Raw genomic sequence first — 23,489 nt, 5'->3', positions numbered from 1 at the left:
AGATGTGATATGCACGAGCATGTGATATGCGCCGCGCGCATATGTGATGCGCGAGCATATGTGTGCCTGGGCATATGATGCCTGAGCATGTTTTGTATGCGCCATGCGCATAGGTTTTGGCTTTGTGCCTTCATAATGTGTTTATCTTGTGGGTTGACCCGCCTTGCTCGGTGTTGAGGCGGGTACATACCTCTTCAAAATCAATCTTTAGTCTAATCTTGTATAAGAACGGGGAGCTCAGTTGGTTAAGGGTGTGAAGACTTGGAACAATAACCTAGAGGTCGTGGGTTCGAAACCGATCCTAAGCGCCAATCACCTTGCCGCTGAGTGAGGCTGATTTACCTCTCACGTGATGGACCTGGGCCGGTTTGACGTGGGCCGGTTTGCGTGTCCGGAACAACACATTGGAACAATAAACATATCAATACATCAATTTTTAGTTTAATCTTGTATAAGAACATGGAGCTAGTTGTCGTATTTACAAACCCAAAAAAATTTTGAAGTTAATTTTTCTCCAAGTTCGAGTCCAATGAGTTTTCTTGAGAATTAAGAGCATGCTTGAGATTGAGTTTGAAAAATGCTTATTGGTTTATTGGCTTTTTCAAAAAGCAATTTTGAAAAGTCAGGATTTGAGGCTTTTAGAAAACTGTTTTTTAACTCTTTTAAAAAACAAAAATGAAAAGGATTTTCGTAATTGCCAAACATATTTTAGCTTATTGGCTTTTTGAAAACATCTATTAGTTTTCAAAGTCAATCCCAAACATGCCTTAATATTCAATCATATATAAATAGCCATATTTTTAAATCTTTTTTCATTCAAAATAATCTTTTAACAAATACACCATGAATCCTCTTTCCCTCCAAACCCTAACCTCAAGGCGGAGCCGGTGGGCCCCGCCGCCGTCCAACGGCAGCAAGAAGCGGAAGCCACGGTGGACAGACAACGATCCAAAACCCGTATTCCAATTACCGGATTTCATGGCCGGAGGTATAGATATAGATCCCCAAATTCAAACCCTAAATATTAGGTTAATTCAAATCAATACAATATTAAACTCCGGCCGATAATTAGATCAATTAGATGACCGTCCGGAAGGTTCTAGGCCACAGTCACCGTCACCGGACCCTGTTTATGATAATTTAGGAATTAGAATAAACACTAGGCAGTTTAGGGCTAGGGAAAGGTTAAATAAAGAGAGACAGGATATTATTAAACAGCTGATTGAACGAAACCCGAGTTTTAAACCGCCTGCCGATTACCGGCCTTTGAAGCTTCAAAGGAAGTTATACATTCTGATGAAGGAGTATCCGGGATATAATTTTCTTGGACTTATTATTGGGCCGAGAGGGAACACGCAGAAGCGGATGGAGAAGGAGACGGGCGCGAGGATTGTTATACGCGGTAAAGGGCCGGTGAAGGACGGGAGGATCTGGAAAAAGCGTGATTTGAAGGTTGGGGAGGATGAGGGTTTGCATGTTTTGGTGGAAGCGGAGACGCGAGAAGGGCTTGATGCGGCGGTTGGGATGGTGGAGAAGTTGTTGCGTCCGGTTGATGAGGGGCTGAATGAACATAAGAGGCAGCAGCTTCGGGAGCTTGCGGCTTTGAATGGAACGGTTAGAGATGATGAATGTTGTAGGTTGTGTGGTGAAACCGGGCATAGACAGTTTGTGTGTCGGTTTCGGTTGTCGAGTTTTAAAAGTGATGTTTTGTGTAAGATATGTGGTGATGGTGGGCACCTGAGTGTTGACTTTCCTATTAAGGGGACTCCCGAGAAGAAAATGGATGATGTGTATCAGAGTTTCTTGGTGGAGGTTGGCGAGACTCCTCCGGAAGGTGTCGCTAAGCAAAGCGCGCCTTCGCCTGTAATGGGTTCTTCAAGTAGTTTAAACGGAAGAACGGGTGTTGGGATTGGTAAAGAGATTGATGATACAAATTTGTATATTGGGTACTTACCTTCTACTTTTGAAGATGATGCTTTGATTAGATTGTTTTCGCCTTTTGGGGATATAGTAATGGCGAAGGTGATTAAAGATAAGATTACCGGGGTGAGTAAAGGTTATGGATTTGTGAAGTATTCTGATGTATCACAGGCTGATAAAGCCATTGCTAGCATGAACGGTTATCGGTTAGACGGGAGAGTAATTGCAGTAAGAGTTGCAGTTGCAGGAAAGCAACCTCAACCTGCAGTACCCCCTGGTCCACCTGTGCCTACTTATGCAGGTGGATATCCACCTCAGCAGATGACATCAGGTGGGCCCATTGGTGCTTATGTTCCTTGGGGACCACCGCGGCCATAGCCTCAATCTTATGCTTCTTATCCTCCTCCTCCTCCGCCCCCATTCACGGGCCAACAGATGCAGTCTTATGGCGTTCAATATCCTCTTCCCGTACCTCAAAACATGTCAGCTACTGAAACTGCTTCTAGTAATGTTTATGGTAATTCTATGGCTGGGATAACACCAAATGCCCAAAGCGCGTATCCGTCGGTTTCAATGAGTTACTCTTCTTATTATTGTCTGCCATCTCATACACAGCCTGCGCCTCAGTCAGTAGTTGAGCAGCCTAGTTTTGCAAGTGCACCATGGTTTTCAAGTTCACATGTTTCGTCTGCCGAGCAAGTTAAACAAACTGCTTATGGTGCAGACTCGGAGCATGAGAATTTATGGCTGAGATGAAATGTAGCAGTTTATGGTTTCGCTGTAAGTATGCACCATATTTTCCACCTTTCTTGCTTTGGTCACATGATTTCGTTAGGATTTAAGTTTTTAGTAAAGTTCTTGAGAAGGGTATACCATAAGTTTTTAGTCAACAGTTTTCAAGTTATACTATATTTCACAGTATGTTGTGGTAGGTTTGTGAGGCAAGATGGTAATCACTGTCCATGAAATACCAAAATGGAGAAGCTGTGTTTTTTGTTTTGTTTCGCTTGCTAATATTTGTAGTAGAATTACATTCGACCGCCTATTAGATTTGGCAGTCACTTATAAGTTATAACATTGTGTTCTCACTCCACAAGCGGCGTCTTCATTAAGTACCTCCTGTTTCCTAGTTTAGGTCATCAATATTTGTTTCTCGCATAGTTAAAGCGGTTTTTGTTCCATTTAATGTTTCTTGATGTTGTAAACAAAGATATGGTATAAGATATGACTTACACTTGTGACTTGTGTAAAACAGGTATTATAAGCATATAATCTAATAATTGAGAAGCTTCTACATGCGCATATTGAAGTGAAACTTGATTTGGAGCTGAGGTAGTCATCAGAACTATCAAAACTACAATAATTAGATACCCATGAAATATTTTTAGGATGAAAAGTATTTGTGTGCACACACAATCATGCATTTATAGAAGTAACTTTGAGCATACTGCATACAATATTAAGGTTATCTGCCTATGTGTTTAGACTAGCAAATAAAAAACAGCGTTTAGGTTTGCGAAATTTGTACCACGACTAGAGAATCACTATTGGCTATATTTTCTGTTTTTCTTTTTAATGGTTTTTTTCTTAAAAGTGTGTATCCCAAATGGAGAAACAACAAAAACAAAATGTTTATGGACTTTTCCAATTTTCAAATGCAAATAGATGAGTGATGCATGACAGATACTACATCTGTAGGTACCATAGTTGCTCCTAATCAAGACTTGTGTAACCCATATCTAACCAAAGTGACGTTAGCTTTTTCTTTCCCAGTATTGTAGAACAAACTTTTGAAGGTTAAATCGAACATTATAAAGCCAAATAAGCTATATGGTCATGAATCCAACTGAAGGTTAGAATTTAAGATTGTGTGCGGTTCCATATTCAACGTCCAACATAGAATCCTTGAGACGAAACAACAGTTAACTTCTAAGTGCTAAGTTCTAATATTGTCTTTTATTCTCCTATTTAACAAGCCTTTTGCCAAAAAAAAAAATAAGGAAACAACTACAAATGGCAAAATAACATTTTGTGGTGGTGTTGTGGTACTGCAAGTCCATGCGGTACTTGCGTTTTCTAGTTTTCAAGAAGATTGCAGCTGAAAAAGTTGCTTGAATTACAACCATCAACAACATGGATGAGAGAATGGTACCAAATTAAACTACTAAAAACAAATTTTAATTCGTACTATCTTCTCTTCCATGTTATTGATGGTTGTGTTTTTGACAAATTTTTTTATCTGCAATCTTATTGAAAACTTGGAGGCACGGATATGGAAGGCTTGCATTACCATCATAAAATTTGTTTAGCATTTTTATGCTTACTGATTTCTCTTTTTCTTATTGCTTAAAGCTTGTTAAATAGGAAAATGGAAGACAATATTATAAATTGTCTATAGAATTCTCGGTTGAGACGTTTTGAACACGGAGCTGTACGTAATCTTATCTTTAACCTTCAGATGGCAAGCTGTCACTAAGTTTTTTGATTTGGCATGGTATGACGTACCATAGTTGATAACCTTTCGTGCTTATGCTTTATATTATTTGGCCAGACTCTAGGTTTATTGGAGCTTTAATTAAGTTAATTTGTTTCGTCTTGCTTACCTCAACTTGTTGGAAATTTCAGACTATTCAGAATGTGGTCATACTTACAGCTGGCATTGGTGTCATGAATTGCTGTTGTTCTTCTGCTTGCTGGATTAATCGGCTAATAATACTTGACATTTGCTTTCTCTTGAACTTGTAATCGGCTAATAATACTTGACATCTGCTTGCTGGATTAATCGGCTAATAATTTCATGGTGGTACTGTTTAAACTTTTTTGTAGTGATTTCACATGTTCTTCGTGGCTTAGTATACTCTGCTTAGTTTCAGCCTGCCGTCTGCATCTACAGACACGAAGGTTTGATTTATAAATCAGTAAGTTTGTTTTGAGGTTTATATATATCATATATGTATCCAGTCTGCAAAACTATCATTTTCATGTTCTTTGATGCAGGATCACCATGGTCTGCAAAAGCTTCCCTTTAGTTTAACCTTCGCTTTTGCAAATTAAGGTTATCTGTTGTTTTTTGATGCAGGATCACAATCACTTGCGACGTAGCGTTCAGTGAATTCTGGTCATTCTACTATCAACCAACTAGTGAATTTCAATGCACCCGAAATCCAAATATAGGTGTTGTTTTGAATTCAGAATTTCAGATCTCTGGATTCTATCTGATCAAAGTCCTTTTGTTAGGTCGTTTATAATGTCGGTCGGTACATTTGTGGCTGACTGTGTGTGCATGTCATTCCTAATTTTGTATATACTATTTGTGTAAGATCTTAATGCCTGTGGGATGGCAACCGGCAACATCTATCTGTTTAGTAGTAAATTATTGATATGTCTAGTTATGCTTCACCTACCTATCTCCTTGTAGTAGCTACTAGTTACTATTGTGAACGATAATAGCGAAAGGCGGTCATTTCCTACATTACACTTGAAAACATAATGATCCTGTTACTAATATGATGAGAGGGATTCTTTAAAAACTATAAAAACGTCTCTAGAAAAGGAAGACGCAGTTTAGAAGTCTTGCCAACTAATAAACTGCGGGTTTGTTTGACATTTAATAGGTTTTCTATTTCTCCCTCTTGGTAGACCTTTTCAGTTTGATGTTTCTCTGGTTCTTTTCGTATTAGAAAATGGAAACATGGATGTTTCAACAAGGTTAGAACGAAACTCATTCGGGTGATAAACTAGATCCTTTATCGTTAGCTATTATAATGTATAAATGTTATAAATTATAAAAATGTGCTACAGGTAATTAGTATTACAGTCACCGTAGGTAAAAGCTGATTAAGACGTAAAAGATATTGCCATGTGTCAAATATAACCAACACATCCATACCGTCTAAATTCATGCTTGGTATAATAAATTTATTAATTACTATTTTAGGTAGTGTAAATGCTCAAATATGACTTTAATTACAAGAGAAAGACAATTCATTCAATACTGATCACTTGTTTCACTTGTTCTCGTTTACCCATTCACTATTTTGTGGTGTTGAAATACATATTCATGATGTTGCTAATGATAGTTTATGTTGTAGGAACACTTCAAACGCCAAAATTACAATCGAACCGCACCGCCGTTATAATGACCCCATTGTTACAATGGAGAAGAAAAAGGTTCATCATTGCAATGGTGATGGTGCGCATATAATTATGGTGCAATGGTCCCAAGAAAAATATTGGTCATTTACATAAGTTGCTTGTTAGCTTGGGCACTTGCCTATGTGTGAGGAGATTGGTCCTCTTTTGTAGGCTTTTAATCCCAAGTGGGCCTTTTCTTGCATAGAGGTTCAAGTTAATTCTTGTCCTTTTCTTTTATTATACATTAAAATTTTGATGGTCTTCTCTTTTAGTCTTATTTATATATATTTATTATTTTTAGATTCAATGTTACATTGTTACTATATGTTTAAATTTCATTATCAGGCTGCTGTATATATATGCACACCTTTTTGTTTGTGTAAACTATATTATAGTGTTCTTTTCATATAATCATCTATTTTGGAAAACAATAATAAGTCAAATGATGGATTAATTGTTTTAAGAAATAAGTAACTATCTTTGATAATGAATTGCTCTAAATGAATAGTGAATCATCAAGACATATATAAAAGTTTTTTTTTAGTATTTTATACATTTTTTTAAACATATAAAAAGGAATATCTGAATTAGTTAGCATTTGTTTGAGCAAGGCATGCAAAGAAAACTCAAAATTTGGTAGAATGGTAGAGTGGTTAAGGTATGAAATAGAAAGCTTAAAAGATCAAACTCTTTATAGTATAATATTTAGTCATTAAAAAAGATTAAAAAAAAAAACTTCAAAATATGTGGAGTTGATGGGATGGAGGATATGTTGTCCCAAACATGTCCGAAATGATGATGAAATGAAGACAGTAGAAACAAAAATGGTAATGCATGAAAAGCATGAAAAGCATGTTCCGATCATTTACATCTCTTCATTCATTTCCAATGGTCCCTTGGCTTTTACCACACCCACTACCATCCTTAAATAGTTACATCTACTCCCCAAACCTTCAAAATGTTTGAAAATGACATTTGTTTTTATACTTTAATAAAAATACTGAAAATCATAAACAGTGTTGTTACTAGAAAAATACCACTTAATTAACAGTCTTAATTGTTTATCATTCAATTGTTATTGGTTAAAATATGTAAGAATATAATAATATATTAAATAAAAATATAATTATTTTATTAATCTTTATTAATATATCGGTCTATCAGGTTTTTCCTATCCATTTTGTTCACAGTAGATCACTTGTTGATCACATGCACGATGGTGGACGCGGTTTGACAAAGCATTATAAGTTGATGTAAGCTTCCATCTTTTTATGCTTTTCAGTTTCAATGTCATGAAATTATGAATGATCAAACTCATTTGGGTTGAAATAAAACACAAAAAGGGATAGAATTCAAGCAACAGTTCGGGTCACAATTTGGAGTGTATGGTAGCAATGAACAATAAAATCTTCAATGGAATCATGTGCTCAAACAAAATAGCGGAAAAAATAAAGATTCTAAACTTTATATGAGGGGTTAAAAAAATCGAAGTCTATTGGTTTAAGTGATGTAGGTTGGATATAGTAAACTTGTAAGACCATATGTAGTGGGACATTTTGGAAGGGGGGGGGGGGGGGATCCCCAAAACGCCCGGGTAGACCGCCCCCAGGGGGCTTGAGCGTTTTGTAAGAAACGTCAGGTAAGGGTTGACTTTCTTCCAGGTTAATGGAGAGGAAGCTGAAGATGTTCTTAAAGTAAAACCACTATGTATAGTCTAAATTACTATTGTTTGTCATTTTGGGTTGTAACTGTTAGAAACGTGCCAATTGCTAATCTTGGCTTAGAGGAAAAATAATAATAAAAGAATGAAAACTATCATGGTTCATGATGTGCCACATAATATACTATTGCTTTGGCTCCATTATAAGTAACACGTGGCATATGGAATTGAATGAGTAAATTTGTCCACCATCACTAGTTATATACATTTTACCAACATTAATAATTTTATGTTTTGTGTCTGGATTTGTTGGTGAAACATCAATACAATACTATATTATCATATAATTATATGTTATGATAATAAAGCATATACAGTGATATTATCAAACTTGCATCTTAGTGACGAACAATAAATTGTTTGGTTAATCAGCAAGATAATAACTAATCCCCCAATGGATAAATTAATTATTAAAAAATTATACTGGAACGAAATGTTTATAAGTCTAGTACATTCTTCTTAAGTATGTAATTTACACACCTACAAATCAAAATCATTCATATTACCCTAGCCATATATTCCTTAAACATATCTAATCATTAAGATTTTTTCACATGTCCAGTATGTGACATAAGTTTTAATATGCATAGATGCATCGATATCTCTTAGCTGAATCGTGTTGAGATCATTTTTAGGTTGACAATATTTCATTAGTACTTATGAAAATCAATGATATAATTCAAAAATAAATACAACAACAAATACTCAATTTCTTTTATGAAAATCTTTCACAATGATTATGTTGACCCGCTATACACATATATGTTAAAACTCCATTTATTATTCGAATTTTGTCGCTATTTTTGTTTAGTCTTCTTTCACAAATTGACGCAATGAAGGAGATGGAGCCTGTGGGTAAAACATGGGCTGCCGCTCTCACCTTAAGTTAACCTTACAAGTGCGCCACTAGCTAAGGCCATGTGTTATATATGAGCGTGAAATAAAAAATGTTGCCATGTACGCGGCAAATAGATAGCTTCCACCATATATTCATACTCAATAAGGTGTTTTGTAAGATCCGGTTTTAAATAAAATTTATATAGAAACGTAAAAATAAGCATGTCAAAGCATACATTTTAATTAAGCTGAATAAACTTTACAATAAAGCTTAGAAAAAAAAGACGCGCAATGCGATATATTCGGAATTTTATAAGACATCATATTTATAAGTTTTTGAGAATAAAGAATCTTAAAATTATGAGTGGACCATGTGTTAAAAGCTGATTAGGAACAAAAACAAAAATAAAAATCTAGGGTATCATGAAGATTAAATTAATGCAATTAAACTCTAGAAGATCATATTAATTTTAAATTTATATTTGCTTCACTATCCTTGCATGACTTGTAAAAGAAATGTTACATTAAACACTTATAATGCGAGTAGGAAGCAACATTTTCTTTTGCTATACTATATGTATATAATATATGACATAATTATCGAGTCCAATAGAGATCCCAAGATGTGAAAATACTTCCTAGATCTAGCACAAATAAAACCAAGGAATATTTAGAGACAAAATTGATACATTTCCATGACTCATTGACCTGGAAGATTCTTACTTCAGACTCACTCATACCTACATGTGATTTCTTCCTGCCTTATCTTTAATTATATTATATTCCCTTTTATTTTGTTAATTCCCCTTTTGCTCATGATAAATTATTAAGTTAAATAGAAATAAAATGAATTTGCTATAAGCACCTTTGGTGTGTACTACATAGCAACGTGTTGCATGTGATTGTTTTACATTATCATGTATGTAATAAGTGTGTATATTTGTATAAATAAATAAAAGTTAATAAAAAATTAATAAGCTAATTTATGTAGCTTAAAACGATAATAAATTAAGAAAACTTGCTATCTACTCCACTAGGAGTCATGCAAAGCAAAACTAACCAATAATTAACTTGAATAATTTACAAAAATGAGGAAAAAGACAATATTGCTTTCGCTTCAACAAATAATTAAAATTTGGGTTTCTAGTTATTATTACTTTTTTTTATTATTTGCATAAACACTAGTCTAACTATAGTTCCACAAGAAATGATCTTCTGGCCAGAATTCATTACTACTAGTGATTTTCTCCGGCAATGTGTAAAAAACCCGGTCTCCAAGATCCATATAAAGATCCGGAAGATCAAGAAACGGGTCATCCGTTATATCACTTTGAGGAGAAGATGAAGAACATGGATCAAGCTCAACTTGAGTCGGGTCAGGTTCATTTTTATTCAAATTCAGGTCTCTCCATGCAAAAGTGCTTGCGGCTTTAAGTGCGGCCCCTTGGATGTCTCTAGGCGAATTAGAAGCCGGCTTGGGGAACTGGTGAGCCAGTTCAGGGAAGTTCAGGATAGCTGAGGGGCCTTTGATCGAGATGGCGGCTACATCATGGGCTCTAGCCGCCATCTCTGGGGTATCAAATGTCCCAAGCCAAATTCTAGACTTTTTCTTTGGCTCGCGGATTTCAGATACCCATTTTCCCCAACTCCGCCTTCGTACCCCGTGGTATATGGGGTGATCATGAACAATGCCAGTTTTCTTGGTCTTTTTGGTGACTTCATTGCTTAACACAACATCTTTGGGCCGTTTGGCGGTCGGGGTGGCGGTGGTGATGGAGGAAGAGGAGGAGGTGGTGGTGGTGTGATTCATGTTATTCTATAGTGATGGCAGTAGGTAAAGGATATTAGAGCATGTGGGGAAGTAAGCTTAGAGGTCTTGTACAAGAATATAAGAATATGGGCAAGTGTTGTTCTTATATATAACCCTTTCTTTTTAGTATTCTTCTTCTTTTTTTTTTCTTTACCTTTTCCTTTCCTGTTCTCATCAAATATTTTTTTCTTTTTCTATAGTTATAAATGAAAATATTGATATTACTTCTAAATCTATATCTTTATCAACTATAGGACTCAAACATCACCCCACCTGGAAAGGAACACCACTATGTATATTGTTTGATATCATTAGGCTAGAAGCTCTTATGTTTTCTTATCAAATAATCGACGAATTAATGTAGTAGTTATAAAAATAATAATAATTTAATTTTGTTATTATCTAAAACGTTATTTGTAAACTTCTAAGGGTGATACACTAACAAAGTAACAAGGGTTTCGGATTCGAATCCTAGTCTCACTGACTATATATCTTTAACTCTTACGAAGTCACCTACTTGGTGCAATTTTTATTTTATCTAATTCTAGTGGTTAACAAAATATTATTGGAATTTTGTGAGTTTTTCGGTCATAGATTATTATAATTTAAAACAAAAATGAACATTTGTGTACATGGTGAGCACCTACAAAACACACAGAGGCTGAGAGGCACCCCTAACTTCTTAGATTTGGGTAATTTGACGAATTTAAATAGACTTGTATAGATAAATCCAAAATAATTTGCAATTTATAAATATTATAATCCTGAATTTGACATTTAAACAATGGGGCAACACTAACTTATTCACAAAGAAATAGGTGGAATAAAGTGATAGAAAAAGAAAAAGCTTAAATCTTACATAAATGACTATTTAGGGCAACTCCTTACATAAAGAAACCAATGCTTTAGCAATGTGTACTTAATACAATAAAATCATTAAATTTGGCAATAATTTTTAACTGGAAAAAGGGTTTCCAAAGTTCAAACAGTTGTATTTGGCTTATCTATCAAGACTCTTTAGTCAAAAATCATAAACTTCGATCTTTCTATATCATTCTATTAGTGAGAAACTTAGAAAATAACCATGTTTTGTGTGCGTGTAATTTATAGGTGCATCAAAGACTCGTTACGCATATAACTAAGTATTACATCATGTATCTCACTTTCTGTTATGTAAAAAAAAAATCTCTTAAATTTCACCTTTTGGTTGCGTATAACAAACAAAACGTACATTTAATTACCACTCAACTGAAACTAACAGACTCGCATAGTGCTTGTTTTATTAGCACACATGACTGCAATTATTATTATTATGCATGAAATTACTCATATTAATCCATCCAAATGGAGAGATTAGGGCCGGCTCAACGAATATGAAAGATTTAATTGAAACAAGAATTTGAGACCTTTAAGAAAAAAAATGTGCTTATTAAAAGTTTTGACTCATAACTTATACTTTAGTAACAATCAAGCCTATCACAACACTAATGCATTACCTTGAGTGTACTTTACTCATTATAATATATCTATATAGAGATGAGTTCGGAACTGTACCGGTACTGAAAATACCGATCCCGAAAATCGCCAAATCTTGGTACCGGTACCGGGACGGTACTGGTATTGAAGGTAAAAATTCGGGAAATACCGTAACGGTACCGGTACCGTACCGATCCCAAAAAACTCAAAACTCTGGTACCGATTCGGTACCGACCAGTACCAAGTACCAAATGCTCATCGCTATAACTATATATAACGTTTTTTTTGTATTTTGAGGCCTTAATTAAGTATGAACCTAAAGCCCTAATTTGTTTTCGCTGTCCCACGAGCCACCCCTAAGATGAATATGCAACAATGGCATATTTATGTAAAATTATCGATGATAACATTGATCCATATTTAGGATCACAAAAAAAATTTTGGTCCATTTTGGTTCATGAGATCATCATTGGGAGTTTTGATGTATGCCTATACCTTTACGTTGCATTATATGGTGGTCAAAGTTGTCATAAATAGCCTAAATAACTATTCCAACTTGCATTCATTTTTATCTTTTTGTATTTTTTAAGCATTTTTCGTTAAAAGATGTTTTTGTTGTTCGTATATTCTTGCCTTATGTTAGATGGATGTACAAGTAATATAGAAAATGTGAGGTAGCAGTCTAGCTAGACTATTCATTTGTTACTTTATCTTGTTTTTTTCCCTTTCATGACTAGTTTCGTATAGGCATAGACCCCATAGTTTTTTTTATATGTAATGTATAATATTATGGTTTTTCGACCGACCTCTGAGATTTTTAAAGGTCGAACAGAGGATTTTTTGAGCTTACCAATATGATATCTATCAATAAATGTTCCATTTCAAAAACAATGTGAATAGCAAATATATAGTGTCGAATTCGGTCGAGTGTTTTAAGTTATGATTTCTAAGTAGTTATTGATCAATGCATAGTTTTTCGCAGTCATGATTGCTTCAAAACCTTATTGTTTCAAGCTTCCGAGATCTCAATGTTTGTGAAACCCGTTTGATAAAACAACAATGAAGAATAAGAGATGAGAGTGTAATTACAAACAATAAACAAATTCAAGATTCGAAAGAAGAAAATCAATGTCATTTATAGACTTACTATCAAGTATCAACCCATGTGGATGATCAATCCATGGGGTATTGCAATAAAGGAAATATACAAGCACACACTCCATGAAGGAGGCATCAGTCATCTACCTATTACTACAAGATCCAAAACCCCAAATTGTAAATACAAACAACTGAAACAAAATAACTGATAGACATAATAAACGGGAGGTCCGTCCATCATCATTTGTAGCAAGCATTCAGGTCTTTCGTGGTTATAATATAAGTGGCATGTTGCAATGACCAATTGATACATTTTCATTGTATTTCTATGACAATTACAAATAAGTTTTATCTTACCGAATCTCTGTCGGTTTTGGTGATTACTCCAAACCCAACATAGCTCTTAGCTTTACCGCATGCAGTGCCAAATTCTCATTATTTATGTGACCCGATCCAAATGAAAATTCATAAGACAAGTCAAGTGGCATCCGAATATAAAAAAAGAGCGATTATGATGAAAAGGGGGAAAAAAGAAGAAGAAGAAGAAGAAGAAGAAAAGCATGGGTTTGCCACTTAATGTGAATTTACATTGATGTAGACATTCCTAATAGAAGTTACACCTACATTTACACACATTCATGAATCAATATAGTATATATTCACATAGTCATGATATATTTTAATACATAAGCATCCACCAATCAAGTATATTCCCACAGTCATGATATATTTTAATATGCTGTGATTCAGGATCTTATATAAACACAAAAATAAATAAATGTTATAGATTGGTTTTCTTAGTTCCTACAAGAAAAAAAATGGATGTTTTATAACTAACAGATGACAACAAAGCATTCGATGTGATTTTCTTTTACGGATTTCCTAACATTAGATGATTAGATATTTCGCTATGTATTAAATAAGTATCAATAGATTAACTGATTCTCGTAGTAATTAATCACATAATTTTTGCTTTTGTGAGATGGGAGACCATACCGCTAGACCTGTTCGTCATAGTGACATTTTTAATAACATTTAGTGATTGAATTATATTTTATAGTACCAATGAATAAGATCTAGTGACATTAAGCATATCACCAACCATACATTTTTTAAATAAATAAAAGAAAAAATAAATAAAAGAAAGGTAAGTGATTGTATTAACAACAATAATAAAAAGTATTAACACTAATCACTGGGCCATTTTATCATATATTTAAATTAAAATTAAAAACTAAATCAATCTATCCAGGTGAAAAAAATAATTAAACTAATAGAATTGAATTGACCAATAACATGCTTTTCACCTTTTATGGATTTTTTTAATAAAGTATTGTAACGTGTTTTACCTTTTTGTTCGTTCGGTCAATAGAAAATTGAAGCTTTATCAATGAAAATAGTCAAAAATATCCGTTGGTAAAATACCGTCAAATATTGTCAAAAACATATTTACATAAAAAAATATTAAAATATGTATAAAAGTAGCAGACACGTAACTCGGTGATGCTTCAGTGATTGAATAGCATGGATTGTCGTCAACAACTTTATACAAGTTTGATTTCCGATCAATTGTCTAATAGTGGCTACGAACATAACTCCGTTGAAAAACAAGCACTCTTTAAGAACTACAATGTTACATAAACAGTTAGTTTGCCCAAAAAAAAACTATTCATGGTTTTGTCGTTTAGTATTCCAACGGAGTTCAAACGAAAAATCTATTGGTAAAGTTATCTATATCCACGATACTCCACTTGCTACTTAATATTGCAATACGAGTTCGAAACTAAAAATGACAATGCTATACCTTTAAAAAATTGCAAATCTATAATTGACAAACTCTCGGTATTTTCAAACATGGAAGAGTGTTGTTTGGGCATAGTATGTGCATAATATGCCAAGGCACGTCATCGAGTTAGTATATATTAAAGAGCATTGCTAGCGAGTTGGTTAAAATTAGGGGTGGCAAATGGGTTGGGTTGGGTCAAAACGGGTCATTGGTTGGAACGGGTTAGGGTCGAAACGGGTTAGGGTCGAAATGGGTCAACTAAAAAAAGGGTTGTTTTGGTTCGGGTCGGAACGGGTTAGGGTCAAAAGGTTTGGGTCAGAACGGGTCCGGTCAGAATAGGTCAAGGTCAGAATGGGTCAAAACGGGTCAAATCGGTTTTTTTTTTTTTTTTTTTTTTAAGAAAGAGGACAACGGCGCAAACATTTTAGTTTTTTTACATTTTTCATTTTTGATTTATAATTTGAGTTATGATTCTTTTATTAATTTTTTTGAATTTTTTTGACCCCTCCCAAAAAAATTCAAAAAAATTAATAAAAAAAATCATAACTCAAAATATAAATCAAAAACGAAAAATGTAAAAAAACTAAAACGTGCGCCGTTGTCCTCGTTCTTAAAAAAAACAAGAAATGAACTGAAACCGAAAGCCGACGAAAACGAAACATAAATAAAAAAACGAACCGAATCAATCAAAACCGAAAAATCGAACTAAACGAAACTAAAAACCGAAACAGAACAAAAACAAACAAAAGAAACCGAAACCCAACCCGTCCAGTGCTCCGAAACCAACCAAAAAGAAACAAAGGATACCGAAACCCAACCCGTCTAGTGCGAAAGCTCATGTAGGCTCGAAACCTAAACCGAACTCGTTCCAATCCAAAACCCGTTTCAACCCGAGCTTGCCACATTTCCTTAAGACACTAACCCAAATGGACCAATTTCTTTAAATTTGTCGACCCATTTTGACCCGAAAATAAGAAGGTGGAATTTTAAGCGACCCATTTTGACCCGTCTTATTAAAATCTATGATCCAAACCAACCCATATGATTTTTAAAACAACCCAAATTGACCCATTTGAAATGGTTGGGTCAAGATTACCACCCCTAGTTGAAATATACCCTATCTGTAACTTTAAGCCATCGAAGTTCATGGGCACATTCAATGATGACGGGCATCGATGGGATGTCTAGAGACTAGAGAATGTATATGTGGCATATTTAACGCATGTCTGAGATTTAATTGAATGGGTGAAGTTTGTTGACGTGGTTAAAATTGAATAAAAGTTTTTGGCTTAAACGAAAAACAGACGCGGGTGGGTCTCATATTCCTTTTAACCAGGCTGGGTTTTTGCTTCGTTCATCCTTCATAATCACAAAACCCCCCTATGGCCTTTCATGCTTCATGGTACCTTATCTATCATCGATTTCATATGTTCTTAGGCAAACAACGTTACAAGTCTGTCAACTATCTCTAAATCATGCATTAAATTTTAATCAAACCGTATATTTATTTGAGTATTCTTCAACACCGTTGTGAATCTATAATCCCTATGTCACACCCCGACCATGACGGAAACGTCGGGGCGCAACCGATTGTTCATCGCACACGACACTATTAAGTGACAATATTTAATCAACTCATTTAAATTCATAAAAACACAAAGAGTCACATAACTTGTTCATACAATAACCGAATTTAAATCATAGTAAATAATATAATGTTCGTTTTGTTAATATCCTAATAGCCTCCATAACGTTTTTTCTTCAAGTCCTCTAGTCCACCTAAAGTCAAACCTGTAACATTGTATAAATAGATTTTGTCAACACAAAGGTTGGTGAGCCATTTCATAGTTTTTGAACAATAGATATATAATAAGAAATTCCACAACTTGTATACAAAACAATAAATAATAGCAACAATTTAGATAAATTAAATCGTTAATAAGAATACATTAACGACACCTTTCTATAAGGGGATGCCAAATATACTCGGATTTTGTAAGAAATCGTTAATAAGAATACATTAACGACACCTTTCTATAAGGGGATGCCATATATACTCGGATTTATGAATCAACCATCCAAAAGCAGTAAACACATTAGCACTCAAGCATATAAGCATATAATCACCAAATCGAGCATTTTTTTAAGTAAAGTATATAATAAAGTTTGTGGTTTAATACTCAAGTATAAATCATTTGGATTTAAATAAGTTTGCAATGTCACCCCCAAAATATAAAAGAGTGAAAACGGGGGATGAAAGTACTCACATTCAAGTAATAAACTTGAAGATTTGATGATTTGGAGATTAACTGGAACGATAAGTTTAACGAACGAAGCCTAAAAGAGAAGAAGTCTTGTATTAGAAAAGTTGTCTTGGAAGTCTTTAAATGAAAATAAATTATAAGAAATGTAAGCAATTTAAAGTTTAAGGTTTAAAATGTAAATATTTAAGAAATTATAATAATAGTCCTTTAAAAATGTAAGTTTGCTCGAAACCGGGTTAAAGTATCTAGCCCTTAATTTTACTCAACCTATGTTAAGTAATAAGGTGGGTAAAAATGCAAGAAAGCAAGTCCCTTTATAATATAGATACTAAAACGGGTTTTAGCGAGTGTTCGGGTGGTCGGTTCGGGTCTTGGTGACTTGACCAAACCCAAAGTCAACTTTCCCAAAATAATAAATGTACGAGATAACTCAATAAATCTTAAAGAGACTTAATCAAGTATGTATTTCTATTGTTTTAGAACTAACAACGTCCGTTAAGCGAGTGTTCTGTTTAATCGGTCCAAACTTTGTTATAAGATCAAGTTGGATTCAACATTCCGAGTACTTTGTGAAAATAATTAAAATCAGTTTATAAAGTATTTTTAAAGAAATATATAAGCTTTAATGGTTAAAAACACACTTGTGTGTCTTACGCGAGTAAACTTGGTTTAGTTCAGTTTGGTTCGGTTTTTATTTTGGAATAAGGCCAAGAATGGCTACCACATGTCCAAACATCATAGAACTTGTAAAATAATTTATAAATAATAATACCAAAGTTTTACATACAAAAAGTCAACAACAAAGTCTTTAAACGAAAGTTCGGTTTCCTGTTCGGATCTTGTTTCGGGATAAGACCGAGGTTAGATTCTACAAACCCATAACCATGGAACTAATTAAAATGATTTTAGAAACTCAAATATTACATAAAACATGTTTATACAACTATTTAAACAAACTAGTAAACAAGAGTTCGGCTTCCGGTTTGGAGCTATTTACGAAATAACCGAGGCTAGTCTCTACAAACCCATAACCATGGAACTCAAAATGTAAAATAGAACTAAGAAGAGCAAAAGTTAAACAAGTATAACAAGTTTGATTGTTAGATGCGGAAAATATATATAATCAAGGACTACTACGAGTCCTCCATGTAGCTTTGTCTTATTAGCCGGACACTTAACCGACCGAGACCGGAGAAATGCCCACCGAAGGTACAAAGGGTGCTATTATATATATGTTGTATAACAATCTTCAAGTATAAATAAGTGTTAACAAGTTGATTATAATGTAAGACTATGGTCAGTTTGACTTTGGAAAGTCAAACTGCCAAAAAAATATGAAGAACACATTTGAATGCTTGAAAATTGGAGGATAAAGAGATGAATGAGTAAGGATTAATGAAAGGGATAGGGGTGTCTATATAGGGTGGGTTGAAAGGGTCAAACATGGGGTGTGATATCAAGGTTTGCATGCAAGAAGGGTTAAGACAAGTCACAAAACAACAAAAAAAAAACAAAATTGGGGCTGTTGCTGGTCAGCACGTCGGTTCGCGTCCAGAAGTTCGTTTTTGATGTATCTTGAGCGTTTTAAGTCCGTTTTCGAATCTGTAAAAGGGGTTTTTCAAATTAGACAAGCGGGAATGTTTTAGTAACATAAAATCCAATATTTTATATATTTGAAATGTTCTGGATATAAATCGGGTCGGTTTACAACATAAAAACAAATACAAAATAAATACCATTTGACCCGAAATCGAGTGATGTCACACCCTAGACAAATCTATGCGTGGAATTGATCCATTTGATTCATAGTCACACCAGGCTGTTTCAATCAATTTGAGTTTGTGATTGCGTGCCAACTGTTTGATGAAATGCCTGAATGAACATTTAACTTTAGATTTCACTCACAAAGTTAACTTCTTTTTGCCACTTTTGATCCCTCATTTGGTTTTCATATTTTGTTTGATGAACATGTTTAGTTTAGAATTGATGTATATATATGTAACCCGAGTTTTCAAAGCAGGGGCCATTTTTCTTCACATATAGAATGTCATGGTTTATGAAATAAATAATTAAGCTTTTCAAAGGTGTGCGCAGTTTGGATTGCTTCCGTAGTATAGTGGCAGCACTGTTGTTACCATTGTAAAATAGGTATCGTTCTACGCCACGCTACAACATTGAATTTTGATTAATTGCATATCTTTGAATTCGATTCTGAATTTTCTTTTATTCTAAGGGATTGATCTTTTCAATGGAAGTACAGAAGATTTACAAGCTGTAACGGAATTGATCGATAACAACATTTCCCTTGGGGAAATCCAGTTGGCTGTTGGCCTCAAGCCTGATTTACCAAGTTAGTAAAGCTTTTTATAAATGTTATAAATTAATAAATTTTTTAGAACTGATATTTAAAACATTTGTGATATAACAGGAGAGGCTGAGAGTATATTTGGTATTAACATACCAAATATGTAAACTTTGTTAATATATGAATACAAACTATTAATATTTAAGTTTTGAATATCTTCATATCTTGATTCTGCCGCCTATCAGAGTCTATAAATATGCTTAAGATGGCAGTCTACAAATTACAAGGGTCGGCAAAGAAGAGAAAATACTTTTTTATCCATTTTCAGTTTTCACGTGTCTGTTATTGAAAATTTCTTCAGTTTTGTTGTGAACATTTTTTATATCAAATAATAGATCACTATTCTCATTCATTTTAGAGTTGAATTATACAAACTGAATAGCACAGTTTAAGTTATATGCACCTTAACCAACTCTTACATTTGATATGAAATCTTTTTGGCAGATGGAGGGTGTGATGGTTCTAATCGAGGATTATATTTGTTTTGAGATAACTTGAAGTTATATTTTTTGATGGATTGGGTCATTTGGTTGCAGATCTTGCATGTTAGTACACAAAACAAGAATGCTTACAAGTCTCTAATTTTTTTCGAACGATAAACTTCTTCTAATTTCTGCTGAATATGCTGTCAAAATCATTAGCAGAATGATTTTACCTAAACAATTACTTGAAATTATAACAAAATAGTAGGTTCTTCCTTAGATTTGATTTGTTTCTATGCTTTCTCTCATTTTTCTGGTAGTATACATTATGAACCAAAAGAAAGAAGAAAACTAACTTTTCATAAAATTTATATATAGGTTGCAAGTGATTTACATGAAGATTCATACCCACACGGTTGAAGCAAGGTTAGAAATTTGATTTCTGGTGTTGGCTATCTTTTGGAAACCAAGATGCAAAATAATTAGGTATCCATATATAGAAGTAATCAAGTAATACATCAAATGTTTGATCGTGCTGTGAATCAGTGGACTTAGTTATGGGCCCGACTCGACTATTTTGCCACAACTACAAATAATTTATTTAAGTCTACTGATTCACGGCACGATCCAACATAATTATTTGTAGTTGTGGCAAAATAGTCGAGTCAGGCCCATAAGTTTGTTATCAAAATGTGTTATTTTGTAAATTGTAAATACAACATTTATATGTTGTATATAAAAAAGTTTTTAGAGACCTGTAATTTGTATTTGTTGATTGTAAATGCAACATTAATTTTTAAATTTCAATTATAAAATATTCAATATAATATGTATTTATTTATTATTAAATTTTCCTAACGTCTGACATTTTTTTTACCCAATACCGTGTATTACACGGGTTATAACCTAGTATATATGATTCAACTACACGTGCGTAACAGGATTCAAGCCCCAAAGGCCAAAGTTGAAAATTTTACCCTTTGTAGAAATCAGTCAAAACGTTGACCAAGTAACATATTATCGCTGGCTTTACTTAAATAAAATAAACCTATATAATTTTCTTAAGACTCAAAAATCACATGGCCATTTTTTTAATGTCCCGTTAACTTTGAGTTCAAGATATTTAAGTTATTTAATTATTTAATTTGGGTTGCAAAGTCTTGTAAAGATAACTTATAAAGAGATGGGGATGTGCATTTAAATTATTTAATGTAGGCATCACAAACTTAACTTATAATCAAAGATTTTAATAAACTTCAAAATACTTTTTTAAGTTTTGGTAAATAATATTGTTGTATTTTTTAGAAAATGATGGGATGGCGGCGCCATTGCTTTGGCAAGGAGGGCTAGCGCCTATAGCCATGGACTCGTAACGGTGGTTGGCGCCCATAGCGCTTGCGTGGCAGGTGGGTGACGACCCTGATGATACCACCAACACTCAATCTAGCACTGTTATTTACTAGCACTGTTAATTTATATTTCATACAGATAAAAAATTTATTTTAGAGTTTTTGATACTTAGTATAGCATTATTTAATTAATTAAGCTTTTTGTATTTAATAACTATCTATAAATAATAAATCATATGTCATATAAGATCTTCCCATCTTAGTCAATTAAAATTTCATATGTACAGTTTAGTTATGGTTACTCCCGTTTTCAAGCAATTAACATTATTTTTAAAATATTATCAAAATATGAGAAATAATAACTTTTTAAAGAAAACCTTTAATATAAAATGTAGATTTACCTCATTTAAGGATTTGAGAGACTATTATTAACATGTTAAATTTTTAGTTAGTAGACTTCTTATATAAAATTTTACTACTGTCAAATTATGTAAATGATACCAACTTAAAACATTTTAACACCATATTTAAATTTTATAATGATTCATGAATTAAAACTTCTAACTAAAATAGCATGTAGTAGTTTATAGATAAAACAAGTTAGTTATTCATTTTTAAGAAATCACTAAAATGAAATCTAACCAATGTAGTTTATTAACTAGTTTGGTTCCTTGGTCTTGGGATTTTGGTCCATGAACACAAAAAATATAAAATCAGTAGTATTATGTTAGGCCCAATAAAAATAGTTAAATAGAAAAACTGAGGGGGTGTTTGGGATTCCTTATTTTACTTTCTTATAACTTTTTATTAAGTTAATAAGTTACAAAAGTGTAACTTATGAAATTTTTCTTCTCACAATATAAGCAATCCCAAACAATTTATTACTTTTCAAAAAGTTTATAAGTTATAAGTTGGTAAAAATAAGCAATCCCAAACACCCCCTGAGTGCGAGACTTTTAAACTTTAGGTCCAATCCATTTCATAGTAAAGAAAAGAAGACACATCGAACGAGCACGAACAAAGGCATCAATGTGAATAATGAAAGCATCTAAAGGAATCGAACAAGCACGAATAAGAGCATGTTCGTTTTTATTCATTTAACTTGAAACGAGCACCAACTCTTAGTCAAACATTTATGTTCGTTTATTTAAAAAATGAGCATTTGTGTTTGTTTGTTTAAAATCTAAACAAAGATAAACGAACATAAATGAACATATATGAACAAAGATAAATGAGCACAAACAAACATGAATGAACGCAAATTAACAAATATAAAACTTTTAAGTATACGACTCATCCATATAATATCTAATTATTTCTATTAATATGTAAACGAACATAAATACACAGACATAAATAAACAAACATTCATGAACATAAATGAACGAGCAAAACATGTGTTCATGTTCATGTTCGTTCGTTTAATTAAATGAACACAAATTTTTCGTTCATATTCGTTCATTTGTTGAATAAACAAACTTCTCGCCGAACGATTCACGAACAGTTCACCGAACATTCTGTTCGTTTAAAGGCCTACACAAGAGCACTAAACGCTAGAGAAGGGAAGGCGAGTTCTGTAGTGTGCGTGAGGAAAGAACGTGAGTTTTGTTTGTTTATTTTGTTATTTAAATATTAATTACTTTTTGAAACCAATTATTATTTATCTATATCTCACCCAACAATCACATTTCATATTTCATCTAGCATAACTTCATAACACATCAATTCTGAAATGTGAAAGCTTCCACCAACTACATGGCGCCTCCGTGCCATTTAATTTTTCACATCTCACATCTCTCGTACATATAGCCTAAATACGTTTATAGAATCAACGACAAAATTGACAAGTTTTTTAAAAAAAATGAACAACGTTTAAAACTACCCCCAATACTTAAGTAAACATTTCAAAGATAGGACGTCAACCATCGACACTGATTTTAATGCTCCAGAAAACACTATCAATAAAAAAAACTCACCACTATAAAAAAACCAACTCAAATCATGTTTCAAATCATGTTTCAAATCATGTTTCTAAGCATAAAACCATCTCAAAGTCTTAACTTAACCCATGAGTGCAACTCCAAATCTCCAATTACCTTAAATGGTCCGAAGTCCTAAATGGTTGGTTTTAATATCTACCTATATTCTAATAAAGTAAAATAAATTGGGACACTTGTCATGTTTTGGTTAATTCTCATAATTTTTTCCCTCCAAAACTAATATACCTTAATCTAACTAATATATTAAAGCAAAACCAATTTGTCCACTTGTCCTTCTCCTAAGGTGTCCACATAATGTTTCATGTCAT

The 23,489-nt window shown here is 33.4% G+C and overlaps 2 pseudogenes; one reads left to right on the top strand and one right to left on the bottom strand.

Moving 5' to 3' along the window:
- The first annotated feature begins 843 nt into the window (after nucleotides 1-843).
- LOC143575106 (splicing factor-like protein 1 pseudogene) lies at nucleotides 844-2,945 on the top strand (annotated as a pseudogene).
- Nucleotides 2,946-9,786: 6,841 nt separating this feature from the next.
- On the bottom strand, nucleotides 9,787-10,532 carry LOC143575120 (ethylene-responsive transcription factor ERF039 pseudogene; annotated as a pseudogene).
- Nucleotides 10,533-23,489: the final 12,957 nt, after the last annotated feature.

Source organism: Bidens hawaiensis, unplaced genomic scaffold (genome assembly GCF_021521415.1).
Source record: "Bidens hawaiensis isolate Kalapana, Puna unplaced genomic scaffold, B.hawaiensis_p1.1 tig00027298_1, whole genome shotgun sequence".
Lineage (NCBI taxonomy): Eukaryota > Viridiplantae > Streptophyta > Magnoliopsida > Asterales > Asteraceae > Bidens > Bidens hawaiensis.
This window is presented reverse-complemented; position numbering and strand designations above follow the sequence as displayed.